We start from the raw sequence: 19,452 nt of genomic DNA, 5'->3' as shown, positions 1-19,452 counted from the left end.
ACCCATTATATTATGTATTACGTTAAAGAATATATAATATAATCTTTTACAGGGCATTAAAAAAACAGATACAAGACGTCCTGTAAAAATAGGAGATCTGGCAACCCTAGTCCTTAAACTTGTATCAATATTTGCTGCGTTATACGTTACGATGTGATGTACAGAAAGGAAAAGTGTGTGTTAGGCATACAGCCGTAAGCATCGTAGTAAGAAGATGGCAGGTTTTAAAGTTTCTGCAATATTTTTCGTCTCCTTTCTGCTATTTTGTTCATTCTACTCGTCAATATGCGCTGACACAACCGAACAAGGGAACATCAAAGCCTCTGTGAAAGAGACCCAGAAGCCTTTACTGCTAAAACCTGCAGTTTCTGTCCACACAACGAAAAAAACTGTCGTAGATTCAAAGCCTTCAGTTGTGAATATAATCGATGTGCCAAATCAAGGCTGTCCCGATGGAACTCAACTCGATCCACAAGGAAACTGCCGTGAAATTTGGCGTTAGAAGCCATGGACTGTTGTACTTCTAGGTAACTACAGTTTCTCTTTTGTTATCTGTTTTCCAAGCGTTTGCTGGTCTATAAGCAGGATTTGCGTACAAGTATTTTCCTCCAAATTTTTGCATGTTTTGGCTGTAGTTTCATGTTATCACGTAACATAGAGGAACAAGTTGGAACTGCAATATAGGCTGTGTAATTATTACGCCATTCTCCGTGTAGTAGTGTATCAGAAACAGCTAAAAATAGTCGCTCGCCAGTTACTTGCCCCTATTGTTACAAACTAATAGAACTTTATTGTCATCAATATTTTACTGAATTATGAAATATTAAGTAAACAATTGAACTAAAAGTTAAAATATACAAAACAGTAATTTTGCATGTAGTATTACCGGTATATGGATGTGAAACTTAGTCCCTTACATAAAAGAGGAACATAAATTAAGAATTTTGAAAATAAAATCCTTAGGAAAGTATTTGGACCTAAAAGGGATGAGGAGACAGGTGAGTGGAGAAGGTTACATAATGTATTCCTGTCCATATATTTTTAGTATAATTAAATGAAGAAGACTTAGGTGGGCAGGCCATGTGGCAGGAATGAGGAAAGAAGAGTTTACAGGATTCTTGTTGGGAAACCTAATGGTAAGAGACCAGTAGGAAAGCAAGACGAAGATGGAGGGATAACGTTGAGATGGACCTAAGGGAAATCGGTAAGGGTGGAAAAGATGGGATTGATCTTGCCCAGGATAGGGACAGATGGAAGGCTTGTGTTGCTGCAGCCACAAACCTTCGGGTTTAAGAAGGCTAGAGAGTTAGTTAGTTAAGTAAACAATTGACAATTGTGAATTATCATTACATGTATATTTTTATCACATACATTCCACGCCATGAATAATAATTTATTAAAATTACTTGAAAACTACTTGTAAGGATTTGTGCTTTCGATGTTAATTTAGTCAAAATAATAACCCTTGGCTTTACAGCTCTTAAGGGACTAAAATACTCGTAATGACACGTGCTTATACTACATGGGCATGCCATTTTACTTTTTAAAAAAATTCTCTCGCTTAAATTATGCTGACAAATAAGTACCAACTTTATCTTAGTTATCTCTGTGTTTAAAAAGTCATTCTGTATAGCTTTATCACTCGATGGGAAACTAATTGGATATTTACAGTTACGTGAGGACACATTTTTTTAAAGGACAGTTTTTAGTAAGCTATTTGTGGAAGGTCTAACTACAGTGGCAGGTAGAATTAATTCACAAGTCTGCAAGTAAAAAAATAAACTTTACATTTCAAAGATAGCACTGTACAGTACAACACTTCTAATTTCTATCCACCATGGCTACATTTGTTTGTGTGACATTTAGTGTTGTGTTCCTCGTATTCAGTGGTTTCGCGTTTAGTGATCTGGCAACAGTTGCAGATCATACGTTTCATCAAGAGGAAGGATTTCTAGATATTTTTCATGGACATAGATCAACTGGCGGTGCTCTCCAACTAGATCTGAGTTCCTACAGTAAACCGACAGTGACAAAACATATCATAGACGTTCCTGGGAGTTGTCCCGAAAACTTTTCCTTTGATCCTCAAGGAAATTGTCGTCCAGTTTGGGACTTTTAGTTAGGCACACCAGCAGGTAACAGACCATGGCAAAAGTGTGTAGACAATGTGGCATTCATGAATTTCTAGTTGGAGAGTGGGATTCTTAAGGACGTAACTAGATGCGTTTAGGGGTGGGGATGGGCACAAATTTGTGTGTCTTTGTGTGTAACTTAGGAACTTGATATGGCTTATAAATTATATATGTAGGCTATATATTGTATTCAATATAAATGGTGTTCCAGTAGCGTACGCAGGGTTTCATCAAAGGGGGTGTTATTTCGAAAACTTTCTACAAATTCACATTACCATTGTTTTATTATACTTTAATTAATTATTATTAATAATAATAATTCTTATAATTAATTAATTAATTAATTAGTTTAATTACTACTAATGCAGCTGCTATTTATGAAAGAAATAGAACCAAATTACATTTCTTTTGTTTCTTTGTTACAAAATAATTGTCTAGTCAACGGTTATTTGTATATGATAAGTGAGACATTTTAAGTGTGAAGAAAATCCATAAAAACAAGCAAATATATTAAATTTATTGAAACAATCGAAATATGAAACTCATTCAAGGAGCCGCGCTGGTCTAGTCTGACAACTTCGTGGGATATCCAGGTTCGATTCCCGGAATTGGTTGGAATTTATCCAGCCTTGTCTCCGTACCCAGCCTCATAGCAATGGGTACCTGAGAGCAACCCTGGGGGATGAAGGCTGCCGGAGCATGGTGCTGATCACATCACCTGCAAAATAGTTCGAGATCGAGAATCTTTGGGGCCCACCACACCACTACGTGTGCCTTCATGGCACGGTGTTATATGCACGGGGGAATTTACATTACCTTTACCTATGGAACTCGCCCAGGATGATGATGAAGCGCGAGAATACATGTTGCTAAATTCCACTGAGTCTATGTTTTCGTTGAAAAGTAAGTTTATAGACATTCCAACACATTTATCACTTCTAGATGATTCACAAAGCACTTCTTCAACATTATTTAATAATGTGGATGTAGACTCAGCATCACTTGAGAGTTCACAAGGGCATGTGAAATCAGTACCGGGAAGAACATTTGCAATAAGGCCAGCACACTGCGACGAAGCAGCGGCCCCGGCGCCCACCGAGCGTCGAATAACATGGGTACCTGGGGAAACCTGGGGGGGTAAAGGCGGTCCGGGGCATGGTGCTGATCACATCACCCCCACTCACGACCGGATCAAGAAAGTGTGGGGCGTTACCCCCACACTCCCTATACGCCTTAAGGGCGTGGTGCTAAGCACAGGGGAACACTTTACTTTTACTTTTTACTTTTACTTTACACTGCGACGAAGCAAGGAATTTTCACAATTCTCGCGAGAGTCACTGCGTGACTTTTTGCAAAAAAAAAATTGCAAAATTGAACTTTGCGGCCGCTTAGTTTGTGTTTGGAATGTTGTGTTTTTCTTCATGCTGCATGGGAATAATAATTCAAATTTTTATTATTATTATTTTTATTATTATTATTATTATTACTGTCGCAGATCTTTGACTGTGATAAATTAGCCATTTTAATTTTTTTTCTACAGTATTTTCCATAATATTTCAAAAGCTCAAGGGGGGGTTTAATCCCGGTAACCCCACCCTTGCGTACGCCACTGTGGTGTTCCAAAATTAACGCAGGATTTAAATTGTGCGCCATTTTTTCCCAGGGTTGGCAGCGTTCTGCGAGATCACATGTTGTAGTAAAAACCTTGCGGTTAGTCAATAATTCAATATGGAGCACAACACGACGGAGGAGAGATTGACGATCGTTAAATTCATTACAAGTACGGAGACTGTGGGCAAATTACCTGACATTTTCGGTAGGGGAAGCGCCTCAAATAAAACAACTGTGCGACCTCACACCGCGCGATTGTTTTACCTCTGGGGAGTCATTAAGTCCAAAGTTTATGCTGCAAAGATAAGAAAGGAGAAATTAAGTTATCGACGGCATTGAGCCGTAGTTTTGTGAAAAAGTGATTTAGAATTTTGTAAAAAAAAATCTAGTATGTCAAATGCGTGGTGGAGGACATTTCTCACATAGGTATAATTGGCCTATATCCTATTCTACATTTAATCGCAATGTTTAACAAATAATAAATAACCCGTGCCTAGACAGCCCTTGAAGGGCCTTGCCCTATCTCCCGACTGCCAGTCTCCCTCCCGCAATCCTACCTAGAGGTATGGAGATCTTCAACCGGTAATGGGGTGACGTTAGGTCAGCACGTCGAACCCTCAGCCGTTATAGGAGATATCCGTGACCGGGTTACGCTACTCACTCGTAGCTCCCCAATTTCCTCACGATGGTGGGTTGCCACCGGTCCTACACACAGGCCGAGAACCCAGAGACTGAAGCCAGACGGACTCGAACCCACGCCGTCCCGCAGTCGGAATCCAAAGCATAGCGGCTTAGACCGCACGGCCACACCCTTTCAAATAATGTAATATCCAGGGATCGGATTTATGTGTAGTAAAATTGTGCTTAATATGTAAATACATAGTTTGTTATTTTCGCCAAAATAGGAGTTAAAATTGTAAAAAAAACTTACATTTTAAATAGTATAAGACACTACACATGCTACATAAAATGCAGTACGCTTACATTGGCATTAATTGTAAAACAACACAAAATGTGTCTTCATTTTCTGTTTCCAAAACAATGAATAACAAAATTTTGTTATAAGTGTTCAAACGTGAAATTCCTTCTGTTGTCTCTTAAAATGGATTTATATTGACTAAAACTGCATTTAATATCGCAAGATGTAATGGGAATATATTTCAAATTTGGCAAGAAACTAACCCAACTCTTTCGGTCACAAGTTATTGCGCTAATATAGAGTATATGTTGAGAAATGTTCTGAAATATGGAGATAATGTGTAGAAGTAACTAAAATATGTACAATATCAACCAAAACCAAATATATGTACAAATATGGAAAATAAAAACTGAATTTTTCGAGTCTACATGCCATAATGCGCAAAGATAATACAACATATGACTTATTTCAGATTCATACATACATTTGTATTTACATATAAATTAGTTCCCTGGTAGTAGCTTTGCCAACTAATAAATATATAAAATGTTTTTATTCTTACATTAAATCCTGCGTTTCTTTTGGGACACCATATATTAAATATTCGAAGGCCGACAGTAACATTCTGATACCCACTTTGCTTGGCTGCATCGCGAAACATTTATCCTGATACTCAAGATGAATCAGACATTTACTGCCATCTATGAACAATATCAGGAAGCACTCTGTTCGCACTTCTCATCAATAGATGGCAGCATATTGGCACAGGCAGATCCAGATTTTTCGCAAGGGCAGAGAGGGTTTCAATTTTATTTGTTTGTGTGTGTATGCAGGCACGTATCCAGGAATTCCTTTCGGGGGGGCTCAACACCATTTTTTTAAGGGGTATAGTAAGAACCTCACAATTGTATGTTTAAGACCAGTGGTGACAATTGGGTTCCAAAACGGGGGGGGGGGGGGGTGCGGAGGGCGTTGCAAGGAAAGTTTACTTTCTCTTGGTAGCCAAGGCTTAACATTAAGATGCCATAATTTTGAAGCAGAAAAATTAAAAATGGGGAGCAACTATCCCTTAAATCGTCGCCACTGTAAGGCTATCATTTTAATCAGAACGTGAAATCGGAACATTTTTTACCACTCGACTCCTCTCTTTCCATGCATTAATAATGTGTGCCGGAACCATCTCAGTATGTGTGTTTGTCCATTTCTTCTCATCAGGTATAAAAACATCTATGGTATCTTTGAGTGTTTTTACGAAGCTGTTACACATGCACGGGATGGACAATCCACTCGACAACGCGAAATTCAAATTGTGGGTTGCGAACTGGACGCAGACAGCTCTCGAATATTTCTCTCTGATTCGAGCCTGAACACCACTAACGTGTCTTGTCCTCCCATTTTTTCAGCTCTTATAAAAGCCGAAACCCACCAAATTGTTCAGATCCAGGCCTTAGCACTCACAAGTGTTCAAAAATGCCTGTCACAGCTTCCGCTGTCTTGTTATATATCGGCACGAAACAAAATAAGTCTTATCGAATAGAGGTGGATCACGAAACAATTAATGCACAGTGAAAACCCTTCCGTTCCCAACACATCTAATGTTTCGTCTCCCAGTATGATCAAATGCTTACTCATTTATCTCCAGTGACGTGCCCAAGGGAGGGTTGGTGAGGTAATCCCAGTATTCCTTTTTTTTTTTAAAAAAAAAAAAGAAAAAAAAAGAGGAACGTCAAAGACAGGGGAAAAATGGCAAAATCAGGACTGACTACCAAAAATAGTATGCGTAACCCCTCTCCCTTCCGAAAATCCTGGGCACGCCTCTCTTTATCTCGGACACATTTTTTAAAATCAACTCACCAGAAGTTCTTATCATTCCGCATTGGAGATTGAAGTAAGATGCGTTCTTCCTGCAGGTTTGAATATGATCCTTTAGGGTGCTGTCGTCTGCCTGCCTTCACACCTAACCTTAACAAGGCCCTAATTTTCCATCCTTGTGACTTGGGTTCTCAAGACTTAGAAGGTTTCAGACCGAAGGGACACGCGATACATGTCGATTGGAATTGGCCAATCAACAGCAACGTTTCACACCGTAGCGACACAAAAGGCCGCACAAACCTAATCTTCAGGCGACACGGTGTGAAATCTCCCTTATTAGGCCACTGTCATTGTCACCTCGAAGTAGTAGCTCTTGTTGACTACAGAAAAAATTTTCCTCAACCGGTGATAATGCTCCTCAGTTTTCTTCTCTCTCCTATATTTTCTGTGCTTGTTCACTATACAGGCAACACCTTACGATTTGATATACACAGGACAAGTACTAAATAGACATTTTAACGAAAAATCGGTTGAAGTCAAGGATGACTAGGTGGCTCAGTTGGTAGAGCCCTGATGTGGGTCCTGGTAGAGCCTGCAATTTCCGCCTAAAATGTCTACATATGCAACATCTTCTTGCTTTCTCTTCTCGACATTCATAAAATTTTCGGCTGTCTCTTTATGGTAGTTAAGTGTTTGAATGTGTTTCGAACCCAGTAGGCTTAAACAAAAGTATTTTTTTATATCATGAAATTCTCAGACTGCATATACGAAATTTAGTTCTGGCAAAACTAAATCATCACTCAAAACTTTGATTTTCAGTTGATCTATGCAGTTCATTTCTGTTTTAATATCCGGTACTGATGAAATATTCACTTTATAGAGAGAGAGAGAGAGAGAAAGAGAGAGATGCCTTGATCTCTTCGGCCCTCGAACCGAGCTAGCACTACTCTGAGGCCCCGGAAGTTCTGCTGTCGTCAATGTCTTCATTTTCGAATCACTATATCTTATAAAGCAATCAGAGAACGCTGACTGATCTGATCACCAATCGACTGTATGAATTGTCACACTTACCTCTGAAATCTCATTAACCGATTCTTTGTACAGATCAATCGAAAAATTGAATCGGCGTATTTATATCCTCATTATATTGTAGAACGTCCCACAGATAAAACGATTCTTTAATATCGCCAGTAATTGACTCCTTCTCTCATTCAAGAACGTACCCTCTCCCGCCTTCCAGAGATTAAAAATTACAACGAATCGCCCTACGTGTGGCTCTACCTTTGTTGTGCAGCTTCCAAATGCTGACAAGTCTCTACATAGTCCTCAAGTGCGCTGAATCAACACCGAAAGCGCAAGAAAAGTGTACGTGCAATATTACCAACAATAGGGTTATAGAACATTCTCCGTCTTGCCTCGATACTTGTCTATCTCCTTAAATCATCGTCACATTATTCAAAAAGCCAAAAACCTAATTTTTTCTAGTGTAAAATAAAAAAAAAATCCTGGGAGGGGGGCTCGAGCCACATCAACCCCACCTTGGATACGTGCTATTAACAATAACAGGGTTATAGAACATTCTCCATCTTGTCTCGATAATTATTTCTCCCAAATTATCATGACATTATTCAAGAAGCCAAAATCCTAATTTTATCTAGTGTAAACAGAAAAAAAATCCTGAAGGGGGGCTCAAGCCTCCTGATTCCCACCTTGGATACGTGCTATTGACAATAATAGGGTTATAGAACACTCTCCGTCTTGTGTCGATAATTATTTCTCTCAGATTTATAAATTTATTATCTTCACATTATTCAAGACGCCAAAAATCTAATTTTATCTAGTGTAAATTTAAAAATTTCCTGGGGGGGGCTCGAGCCACCTCATCCCCACCTTGGCTACGTGATATTAATAATAACAGGGGTATAAAACATGCTCCGTCTTGCCTCGATAATAATCTCTCTCCTTACATTATTTTCACATTATTTAAGAAGCCAAAAACCTAATTTTATCTAACGTAAAGTGAAAAATTTCCTGGGGATAGGGTCGAGCCCCCTGTGCCCCATCTTGGATACGTGCGATTATCAATAACAGGGTTACGGAACATTCTCCGTCTTGCCTCGATAATTATTTCTTTCCTTAAATTATTGTCACATTATTTTATTTCACACCACAAGAAACAAAAAATACCTCATTTTATCTAGTGTAAACCTAAAACTTTCGGGGGGGGCTCGAGCCCCCTAAGCCCCTCCTCTGGATACGTGCCTGTGTGTATGTGTGTGTGTGGGGGGGTGCAGAGTGTCCCCGTACATTACGATAATCTCCCACAGTGTGTAAAGCAGAACCGCAGCTCGACATTTCTGCACCAGGAGCGAGAATAAATTGTGTGATCGTCTCCTAGCCACTTGGGACAAGTGTTCATCCTTGTTTCAAATATGTACTATTACTCTGTAACAAGAAGAAATATTCCTTAATCCTTACCTGTAGTAAAGCTCACTAAGACATAACTCTTTTTCGACAAAAGGTTCAAATAAGCATGTACCATTTTTTACTCTCAGTTGTATTTGGTAGGTTCGCTACTGTTTAGTGTATTGAGTTCAATTATTATTATTTATAATATGCAACAATATTTGTAATAGAACAACATGTAAAAATTACGCACATCTGCTTTAAATGAAATAGAACACCACGACTAATATTTTTTTCTAATTGACATATACCAATTTTGTTAATGTCCTAATATATGTAGTACATAACTTCATAATAACTTTATCAAAACGCGAAGTACATACAGATTCCCCCTATGGCCGTTTTCGTTAAATAGCCCTGCACATATTGTATTTCATCATTCGGGACCTTGCACATCACATCATCATGAACGAATTAAATTATATTCAATATCTGTGATATGACGCGAATCTTACGGAAAGACTGTATTGTGGGAGAAGCGAAGAAGAATTTTCTTTTAAAAGATAAAAAAAAGAAAAAACCGTCGCGCAACAGCCCATGAAGGGCCTAGGCATACCTACCGACTGCCGGTCTCCCTCACACGCTTTCCTTCGTCACCTCTAAGCGTGGAGATCTTCAACCAGTAGTGGAATAGTCGGGGGGTCAGCCCGACGTATCCCCAGCCGTTACAGTAGGTCTCCGTGACCGGATTACGCTCACTCACTCACTCGAAGCTCCCCAATTTCCTCACGATGGTGGGTTGGCCGAATAAATTCCGACCGGAGCCGGATTCGAACCTACGCCGTCCCGCAGCGAACGATCTCAAGACGAGTGAACGCCTTAACCCGCTCAGCTACGGACGAGGACTCTTTTAAAAGATACTTTCACATGCACTTTCACAATATTATTTGTTCTTTTAAGCTCGTTCGAGCCGTATAAGGTGATAGAAATTGTGCTTGTGTGTGTGTATGTATATAATAATAATAAATAATACACAAACACACACACACGCACGCACCTTGCTTTGGACGGCGGCGGCGGGACGGCATGGGTTCGATCCCGTGTTCAGTCTCCAGGAATTTTAGGCCTGTGCATAGGGCCGGTGGCAACCCACCATAGTGAGGAAATTGGGGAGCTACAAGTGAGTAGCGTAACCCGGTCTCGTAAATCTCCTACAACGGCTGGGGATTCGATGTGCTAACCACACGTCACCCCATTACCGTTGAAGAACTCCACACCTCTAGGTAGGATTGTGCGAGGGAGACTGGCAGCCGGGAGATAGGTCCAGGCCCTTTCGAGGGCTGTCGAGCCAAGGGTTACTGGTTATATACAAATATTCTCGACCAAACGTTTGGGCCTCCCCGATGGCAAAGTGGTAGCGTCGTCGCCTTGTAATCCAGAGGTCTCGGGTTACCCGGTGTAGGCACATAATGGTTCGGATCCCACTTTAAACTGTAGGTCCAGTCCCGATTAACCTTGCTGTGCATAAATTGGACTTGAAACTCAATCAATCAATCGCCCAACAGTTTGGGATAGCCTACTTCTTTTCCTAGAGATTCTATATACGTAGTTTAAACTCAAACACGAAAAAGCAAACTGTTTAGCTTGACGTTATGTTTTGCACACACACACACACACACACACACACACACACACACACACACACACACACACACACACATATATATATATATATATATATATATATTTGGAAATACAGTTATGAAGAGAAAATAAATATAATTATTGTATTTATCTTTCAGATGAAGCCCTAACAGTGGTCAGGACTACTTATCAACAATGAACTACATTATCTTCTGCACCTGCTATATAAAGATAGTTAGTTGCCATTGCAATATGTACATCCATTTTTTTAAAACAATAAATTCATAATTAACATTAATATCACTAAATTTTACTGTTTCAATTATTGTTTGTGCTATCAACATTAACACGTAAGCTAAAGCATGTAGCGATACGCACATAGAGCACAGATTGGGCTTGTGGCCATTTAGGCCTAATGGCAATGACAGTGTAAGGTTGCACTGTGCCAGGTTAATTAGGCAAGTCTAGATGTCATTAGGCACTAAACACCTCTTAAATAGACAAGCAAATAGGCACACGAAAGTAGGCACTTAAAAGGTACCATAAAATAAAAAAAATACTAAAATAGGCATTCAAACGAACTTGTTATTTCAACTTTCTTCTTCCAATGCACAGTTATACTGTGGTGGCGATTAGGGAGCAGTTGCCCCTTACTTTTCGACACTTTTGCCCCCGCACTATGCTAGACCGTATCTACTGTCTTTGCCCCTCCCAGTTTTGGCACCTTACCCCCGGTTTTGGAAACCAATCGCCGCCATTGTGTTTTAGCATTACAATTTATCATTTCGCATTACAGTTTATGCATAAAAGGGCGCTAACTATTCACTAACACTATTTTAAAATTCGCCTTTGCGGGGAATAGTCAGTTAAAGTAATTCTGATATAAAGAAATACGACATCTGGGGTCCCGGGTTTGAATCCCGGCCCGTCCATGGATGTTCTTTGTGAGTATTCCTTCATCATAACATCACTCATCCTTATCTTCGCGATTAGCCAAAAGTGCGAAGTAAAATAAACCATCTCACAGCTGAGTTTATCATTGTAAGGGGAGAAATTGTGATAACCATAAACGATAATAAAGATCTATTCCAGTTTTGGACCATGACCATAGGCAGGAAATTTTTTTTTTTTTTGGGGGGGGGGTTCACTCATAATTGTTCCCATAGGCATCGCAAGAAATTTAAATAATAGAATTAATAATAATAAATAAAGGATATAAATCAGAAGTGAATGAAGTCCACACAGCAGAACCTTTAGTTCCAGAACCTAACTTGACTGAAGTTAAAGATGTTATTAAAAAGCTAAAGAATAACAAAACACCTGGCATTGATTTAATACCAGCTGAGTTAATTAAATATGGTGGAAATTCATTAATATGTCAAATTCATAAATTAATTTGTTTAATATGGAATAAAGAAGAAATCCCTCAACAGTGGAAAGAATCCATAATTGTTCCTGTGTTTAAAAAAGGTGATAAAATGAACTGCAATAATTACCGCGGAATTTCTCTACTCTCAACAACATATAAAATATTATCTAACATTCTTTTAACAAGACTAACCCCATATGCTAATGAAATTATAGGTGATTATCAATGTGGATTTAAACGTAACAGGCGCTGCGACGCCAAGGGTCCCGGGTTCGAACCCCGGTCGGGCTTGGTTGTTTGTGAATGTCCATTCATCAATTTCATCACTCATCCCCATCTTCGCAAATTAGCCAAGAGGCACAAAACGCGAAGTAAAATAAACAAAATCAATCAATCAATTAAACGTAACAGATCAACTAGGCTACAGATCAAATTTTTCACATCAGACAGACACTTGAAAAAAAGTGGGAATATAATCAAAATGTCCATCAGCTATTCATTGATTTCAAAAAAGCATATGATTCGGTCAAAAGAGATAAATTATATAATATATTAGTAGAGTTTGGAATACCTAAGAAGCTTGTTAGTATGATAAAAATATGCACCAGTGAAACAGAAAGTAAAATTCGTGTGGGTATTAATATGTCTGACAAATTTACAATTCATGATGGGTTAAAACAAGGAAATGCATTATCTCCATTGCTCTTTAATTTTGCCTTAGAATATGCTGTTAGGAAGGTAAAAGAAACTAAAGAAGGACTAAAATTAAATGGTGTGACTCAGTTGTTAGCATATGCAGATGATGTAGACTTACTGGTGAATCATGTGAATACAATTAAGAATAATGCTAAAATATTTTTCAAAACTGCTAAAGTTAACAAAGAGAAAACTAAATATATGCTTACAGGCCGAAACCAAGGGTTAGGTAATAATCAAAATCTAATTATTGATAACAACTCGTTTGAACCAGTTTCCAAATTCAAATACTTAGGAGTAATATTAACAAATGAAAATTATATTAAAGAGGAAATAAAAAGTAGGCTTAATTCAGGAAATGCATGTTACTTCTCTCTTCATAAACTTTTGTCTTCTCGTTTAATATCTAAGAAACTAAAAGTTAAAATATACAAAACAGTAATTTTGAATGTAGTATTATATGGGTGTGAAACTTGGTCCCTTACATTGAAAGAGGAACATAAATTGAGAGTATTTGAAAATAAGATCCTTAGGAAAATCTTTGGACCTAAAAGGGATGAGGAGACAGGTGAGTGGAGAAGGTTATTTAATTTAGAACTACATAATTTGCATTCATGTCCAGATATTATTAGAATGATTAAATCAAGAAGACTTAGGTGGGCAGGCCATGTGGCACGAATGGGAGAGGAAAGAGGAGTTCACAGGATTGTTGTCGGGAAACCTGATGGTAAGAGACCTGTAGGAAGGCCAGGACGAAGATGGAGGGACAACGTTGAGATGGACCTAAGGGAAATCGGTAGGGATGGAAAAGAGTATATAGAACTTGCTCAAGATAGGGACAGATGGAAGGAATGTGTTGCAGCAGAGGGACATCATTTTCAACACCTTCTGTAGTCAAGGTTAGTACACAATATGAAAACTGTAATTTTAATAGGAGACTCTAGCGACTGTCGCTGACCCGTTCACCGTGAAAGACAAGCGCTGATGCCGGGCAGCTTGCCGCCAAGTCTCGTAGCGAATGTAAGGGAATGCTCTGTATATCGACCGCTGGGTGAAGGGTAGTGAATGTAATGCGCTACCAAGCTGGATATCCTAGGTTTGAACTCGTACGAGGAGATATCAAAAAGTTTTAATTATCCCCCAGAATTTATTGAGTGATTTCGATGAAACTTTGCTTCTGTAGTCATTAGACCTTCTACTTGTTCTGTAGTGAAAATTATTAATGTGTGTTTTTTCTGTTGTTTATAAGTGGCGCTAGTTGTCAGTAAAGTGCAAAATGGAGAAGATCCTAGCTCGCAGCGTTATTAAGTTTCTGCATTTGAAGGGTCACAACGCCCGCCAAATTCATGAAGAAATGAAAGTTGTGTATGGTGGTGATTGCCCATCCTATGACACTATTGTGAGGTGGAAGAGACATTTCCAAACAGGTCACATGTCTGTTACAGATGAACCTAGATCTGGACGCCCATCATCCACGGATGACGCCGCCACGGTGAAGAAAATCGAGGATCTGATACTGGAAGATCGACGCATAACTATCCAAAACATCATGCGACAAAGTGGACTCAGTTATGGTAGTGTTTGGAATATTATTCATAAGGAATTGCATATGTCTAAGGTGTCGGCCCGCTGGGTTCCGCGTTTGCTCACTCCTCTTCAGAGACAAACACTGCGTGACATGTCGAGTCAGATGTTGAACATTTTGGAACAAAACGAGGAAGATTTTTTTGCCCGGATGATAACTATGGATGAATGTTGGATCTACCTATATGATCCTGAGACAAAAGAGATGAGCAAACAATGGAAGCACCCCTCGTCCCCTCCCCCCAAAAAACAAAGGTGCAAAAGTCTGCTGGGAAGGTCATGCTCTCAGTGTTTTGGGATTGTCATGGGGTCATCCTTACAGACTACCTTCGGAAGGGAGAAACTATCACTGGGACATACGACTGCTCACTTCTGAGGAAGTTACGAGATGCTGTGAAGGAAAAACGTCGCGGCATGCTCTCCAAAGGGATCCGTCTCCTTGCGGACAATGCACCCGCTCATTCATCGCAAGCAGCGGTTCTTGAAGCTCACCGTTGTGGCTATGAATTATTACCGCACCCGCCCTATTCTCCCGATCTAGCACCAATTAATTTTTCCCTTTTCCCACATATGAAGAATCCACTTGGGTCGCCATTTTGACAACACTAACGATGTCATATTGGAGGTGGAGCGCTGGTTTGCCATGCAATCTGCAGAGTTCTACAATGATGGTCTTCGACAGATCAAAAAACGCTGGGAGAAATGTGTAATTCTGCATGGTGACTATGTAGAGAAGTCACAATAAAAGGATATAAAACTCAACTTTCTGTCTCAATTATTTCATGGGGATAATTAAAACTTTTTGATACCCCCTCGTATAAAAGGGGATTTAAACCCTTATCGAACAGGGAATTTAAAAGTTGGGACGGGAATTTTGGGGCAATCACAAGTGAATTTTCAGTCTGATCCAGGAACAGCACTGGAAGTGGACATCAGAAGTATAAATGAAGAGGTCGCGGGTGTGCTGCGATTCTGAGAATTAAATCAGTTTCTCTCAAATTTCAGAATTCAAAATGTTTGAAAATTCTAGCTCGACCATTCCAGGATTGTCTCCTTGTTGTATTGTTGTGAAACTGCGAATACATTTTTGAAAATGTGTTACAAATTTTGGTTTCTGAACTTCCATTAATCCAACATGCCAGAAGTTTCGGGGGGGGGAGGGGCATGTCCTGGACCCCTGTTTTTGCAAAACGATACGCTAATCTCTAGAACATGGAAGTCAGGGTGATTCCTGTCTACAGTACGATGTATTGTTTACATAATGCAGTCAAAGTGTAGGTTAGTAGTATTGATTCTCGGTGAGGTGAGGCACTCGACGGAAATTCGCATCTCCCAACTATAACTTCTTTATCTGCCAGTGCATAAGATGCGTTCATCTAAGAGGTGGATTACACTATTATTATGATATTGATCCTCGATTAGCCAGTAAAATTGACCTGCAGTATGCACGAATATTTACTACGTCCAGCACATCAGATTTATTCTTTATTCAAATATGAAATATATGCATTTTCCGAAAACGACTTTAAATCATTTGCTGTTCAATGTTGGACAGGTGAAAACATCACACTATCGATTTGTCTAGATTTATCGATGTTTACAATCGTTCTGCAACGTTGCCAAATATATTTTTTGACCTAAGATCGGGATTTGCGTACAACGTAATAGAAGCTTGAACTTAGTTTATTCTCGGATCCTAGATCAAATCTGATCTCCAGTTAGTGATGTTTATACAACCGGCCCCTAAAATATTTCTTTCAATGGACAAAAATATTTGTGACTTAGATAAAACCACGTTGTTGTTCACGGAGTTAGGTGTTTCGATAAAAAAATGTAGCATTGTGGAGTTGAAATTACTACCTCAACTTTCGTAGTGATATGCTATTGATACTCCATTTGTGGAAAGTAAGCAAGACTGATTTGACTCATTGTTATTTCAAATCGCTTTTCTGCTATACTTTGTCCCAGCTAACTGTGGAGGAAGGTCGGGCATAGCGTCAGAGAAGCGAGGGTAATCTATTGGCCAGAGCGAAGCAGTACACGCTGCTGAGAAGGCTGGTAACTGCAATCGCTTATCCCCCCTCCACGCAATTCCGTTCCTCTCACGTGTTCATTGGTGGAGCCGTCTCGCGTCACTACTTGCGCAGACTCTTGTTTTCGTTTGACTGCTCCACAGTTAGCTGGGACAGAGTATCGTTTTCACCAATGGTGACGATGAGGTTGAATGGTAATCAGATTGATTGAATTAAAATTGTTGAGTGCGTCGGCATATTAGGCCATATTGCGCCCTTCAATGTACCCGGTGGCCAGAATTAAAGTTACCCAACTCAGAACCCTCTGTAACCTGTTTGAGACATCGTAGAACTCTGAAATTTGATGAATCCACTATGCAGACCATGGGGAAGAGGACGGCGATAAAAAAAAAAATAGTTCAATTTTCCGCCACCAGGTTGAAATGTGGCGCTGCACTTCCATAACTCAAATAAATCACGCGTCCAATTGGTTATTAATTAGAAAGACACTTGTTAGTGGCTGGAAGTTGCGAGAAAATAATCTGTCGTTTATTGCAAGATTGCAAGGTAAAGGCAAATCCATAACCAATTGGAGCAGTTTACGTCATTATTACAAACCATCATGGAAGCACAGCGCCACATTTCAACCTGGTGGCGGAAAATTGAACTATTTTTATCGCCATCCTCTTCCCCATGGTCTGCATAGTGGATTCACCAAATTTTAGAGTTCTACGATGCCTCAAACAGGCTACAGAGGGCTCTGAATTGGGTAACTCTAATTCTGGCCACCCAGTATACGGGGAAATGTCTCCTCATCTAAAATTCTTATTTAAAATGTTAAATGAAGGTGTGTAAAAAAAAAAGCCCCTTGGGAAAAAATAAAAGTGCAAGGTTGTAAAGATAACTGCACAAGACAAACACAACACGTTAAAAAGTAATAATAAATTAAAAGCTTCCTCACAGACAGTGGAAGGGACCAGCTCTTCGCAAAGAGCTAAGAAACATTTGATAATTCATTGTTGCCATCGCCCAACAGGGATGACAAACAGCTAAGAAGATGAAAAGTCTGCCGATGGAACAAGATCGGCACATTCAACAAGACTGTCGTAACGATCCTTAGGATCTCTTAAATGTAACATTCAATGAACTCTACAACCCAGGACATTTGCCCATCACCTTTTCCTATCAGGAAATTGTTAGAACCAAGTAAGGAAAGTTTCCGCAGCAGCCTACCACTACTTTAGGGACATCTCATCAAAACTACAGCCCGCAGGCAACACATTATCCCAAGCCACAGGGAACCATCATTTTGGAACAAAGACAGGACACGAACATGGACCTACAAGTTCAGTGGACCACAGACAGCAAAGTATTGATCACATTTTACAATGGGGACCAACCACAATTTCCTCCCCACATACATTGCATCTGAAACAACTTCTCCCAATTTCTACAAAATTCAGCGAAGCACCTGCACATATTTTTCACTTCGCTTTACAAAGAAGACAAGCTGAGATAAGAAGAGAGAAGACATCTCCTGTGCTTTTGCAATTTTGCACCTAAGGCTAATTGTGAAAGTATTAGAGACTAAACGTAATGTTTAAATACGTATTATTAGTACCATTGTTATTATTAGGGTTTTATTATTACGCAAGTAGAGATAAGTAGTAGAGCGACCATCAGGAAACTGCTTTGTATTCCAAAGACGTTACGTCATTCAGTGATCGAGACACTCCACGAATTCCCTGTTGGGGGCTCTCACCTGTCTAACGTGAAGTGTGATGATCGAATTCAAGAACGAAGTGTAAGCCTGTACTCAAGGCTTGCTTGTCAGGCTAAGTCAGTAACACTGACTTTGTTCGCAGACCAAACCGAAGAGAGCTGTTGACTATTCTCAATCAATCCAAAGAGTGGTCGTCCTACCTTTCCCCTCTGTCCCTGTTGCCAGTGGAGACTTCCTCCACGTCACGTTTTTCCTTCCTATTCTCTTAGCAAAATTACTGCCTGTTTACCTGTGACCCGTTTGCTACATCAGAACTCCAGGAAGTCTGTTTACACTTGACTTTGCATATTTGACATGCCTAAGAAGAGCAACTGGCTGGTAGAATAAGTTTGGTTTGGTTTGATTTGGTGTTTTAAGTACACTTTGGGCACAGTAAGGCTAATTTGGAATGGACCTACAGTTTATACTGGGATCCGAATCACTATGTGCCTCCACCGGGTATCGAACCCGGGACCCCTTGATTACAAGGCAACAACAAAAACGAATGTCATGACGGAACGAACACACTGAGACACAAAACACCAAAAGGATTATCTTGATTGTGGTTACATGCGCCTGAGACTCATTTGCCTCCAAGAAAACAGTTTCCAGGGTGTAATATTTAGGAGGGAGGCTGTGATTTGAATGTTTGTTCGAACAGGTCACACTTACACCAAAATAATCTGTGAGAAAGAGAGAATTACTGGATACGATGATTGGGTTTGATGAATTCCTTGTGTCTAAATCGCTTTCTACCCAAGGAAAGGGAATCTCAAGTGAAAGAGGCATACAATGGCTTATGTTTATACTATACTGCCTGCCCACCCGGTCGAAATATTCTGCCGCCTCCCCTGCAAACAAGCTGCTGGCAACCTCAGCACCAGTGCGTAAAAATCCAGTCCTTATACACACGTTAAGATAAAGGAAAGAATGTAATGAAAGCAGTTGTAGACAATTTGCCGAGTAATGCTTGTGCATTTCAATGTACACTGCATATGCAAAACACATATTCCTGCAAACAATATGCAAATTAACGCTAGCTTACCCGTGCCGTACGAGGAACTTATAACAATTTTGTTATTGAATCACTGCTTCCTTTGTTGATTATATATGTGGTTATTTATTCATTATAATAATTATAAAAATTATCATCATTAATAAGAAATAATAACCAATTATTGGATGAGTGTCACATACATAGTTTACCATTCACTAAAACTCACAAAAAACATATTAATTTTTCATTAATGCTCTTATGTTTATAGAAGTGTAGTTGTTCATTAATTATAATAATTAACAAAATTACCATAATTACCAACCAATTGTACAGTCTCACTGGCATGAGTGTCTCCAATAACACACATTCAAAGATGGCGCCTGATAGAGCCACCTAGTGCATTTTGCCTTCTATTTACATTACATTCATGTATTTTTGAAGAAAAGTAATACAGAAATATTGAGAACACTCTAAGAAACAATGTAATTTATTTTCAATTTTTTATAAA

At 39.4% G+C, this 19,452-nt stretch overlaps 1 long non-coding RNA gene across 5 annotated transcripts in view; it reads left to right on the top strand.

Moving 5' to 3' along the window:
- Positions 1-10,822, top strand: part of LOC145990038 (uncharacterized) — a 38,994-nt gene extending 28,172 nt beyond the window's left edge. For 4 of the 5 annotated variants that reach the window (XR_014441922.1, XR_014441921.1, XR_014441920.1 and 1 more), the window contains exon 3: positions 10,683-10,822. This is a non-coding gene — a long non-coding RNA (uncharacterized LOC145990038). Of the gene's footprint in view, positions 1-151; positions 528-10,682 lie in introns of those variants that run through there. The other variant, XR_014441923.1, reaches the window with a different exon arrangement.
- Positions 10,823-19,452: the final 8,630 nt, after the last annotated feature.

The sequence above is a fragment of the Lepisma saccharinum genome, chromosome 7 (assembly GCF_977018435.1).
Source record: "Lepisma saccharinum chromosome 7, izLepSacc3.1, whole genome shotgun sequence".
Taxonomy (NCBI): domain Eukaryota; kingdom Metazoa; phylum Arthropoda; class Insecta; order Zygentoma; family Lepismatidae; genus Lepisma; species Lepisma saccharinum.
Note: the sequence above shows the minus strand (reverse complement) of the source record. Positions and strands in the feature narration are given on the sequence as shown.